General features: G+C 40.8%; 1 non-coding gene and 1 pseudogene across 1 annotated transcript; both read right to left on the reverse strand.

Annotated features, from left to right (window-relative positions):
- Nucleotides 1–175, reverse strand: part of LOC125076694 — an 8,085-nt pseudogene extending 7,910 nt beyond the window's left edge.
- Nucleotides 176–919: 744 nt separating this feature from the next.
- Nucleotides 920–1,076, reverse strand: LOC125076695. Its single transcript, XR_007120617.1, has one exon. It is a non-coding gene; the product is annotated as a 5.8S ribosomal RNA (ribosomal RNA).
- Nucleotides 1,077–1,426: the final 350 nt, after the last annotated feature.

Consider the following 1,426-nt stretch of genomic DNA (forward strand, 5'->3'; position numbering starts at 1 on the left):
CGAGAAAGCGATACCTCCCGAACACCACATCTCCCGCGATCGTTACAACCGCGGGATTCAGTGCTGGGCTATTTCCTGTTCGCTCGCCGCTACTAAGGAAATCCTGGTTAGTTTCTTTTCCTCCGCTTACTAATATGCTTAAATTCGGCGGGTGATCCTCCCTGATCTGAGGCCAACGATAAAAAAAACGAGGCAGACGCGATATCCGTCAACGCGACGGCGCCGCTTTCGTCGAGACGAGAGAGAATTTTCATTCCGATCGTTCCGACGTCGGCGTCGACGCGCTCTTCGGACGTCGAGTCCGCCTACTCGATATATATACAATATATATATATACGAATGTTTCGATGTCATCACGTTCAACGATGCGAGCGCGCTTTATTTACACATCATATAAACACGTTCGTCTCGTATACGTCGTAACGATCGCGGAGCTTTTGTATTCGAAATTTTGACATTAGAGTATGAACAAAAGAAACGCACGTACTCGATAATCACGAGACGAAGAGATCACCTAAACTCCGATTACCCTCTTTGATCGAGAACAACTCAATGAAACGATCGAAAGGTCGGAGATGGGCGCTCCTCGTCTGGCGACGAGCGACGCTCTCAGTCTCTCTGACGTCGCATAACGAAACTCCGTGACGTAAACGTACACACGAACGCGTATATAAAAATATAAATAATATATACACACACACGCATGTAAACGTAAACATACATACACATCGTATTTGTTATATTTGAACGGACCGAGAACGAGATTTATATTAAGTATATTTAAACACGTAATATAACACATCGAACGCGGATACCGTCATATGTTCGAGAAACGTCAGTCAGTCTATTGAGTCGGTTACGAAATAATAGACATTACGACATTAAACATTGAACAGTGTGGTTTATATTTTTATACAGCCGGCCCTCAGACAGGAGTGGTCCTGGATGTTTCTCCACGGACCGCAATGTGCGTTCGAAATGTCGATGTTCAAATGTGTCCTGCAGTTCACACTATGACGCGCAGTTAACTGCGTTCTTCATCGACCCGCGAGCCAAGTGATCCACCGTCCAGGGTAATGGTTTTTAATTTGTTTTATTTTTATAATTTCTACGATCACTCGAACGATTCTATACGCCAGTGATATGAGTTTATTTTTTTTTTTTTTTTTTTTTTTTTTTTGTTTTTTTCTCTTATTTTTAGTATACAGAGAAAAATTAAAAAAATTAAAAAAAAAAAAAAAAAAAAAGTTAAAAAAAAAAAAAGTACAAAAAAAAAAAAAAAGAAATATACATTTTATTTGAAGATGACGATGTGCGTTAACACATCGTACTTTCCTCGAAATCGACATCGAAAAATATCAGAATAGGACGCGTTACACGACTCTGGACTCTGACTCGGACACACTGCTGTGTGAGAGAGAGAGAG

This window comes from Vanessa atalanta, unplaced genomic scaffold, assembly GCF_905147765.1.
Source record: "Vanessa atalanta unplaced genomic scaffold, ilVanAtal1.2, whole genome shotgun sequence".
NCBI lineage: Eukaryota > Metazoa > Arthropoda > Insecta > Lepidoptera > Nymphalidae > Vanessa > Vanessa atalanta.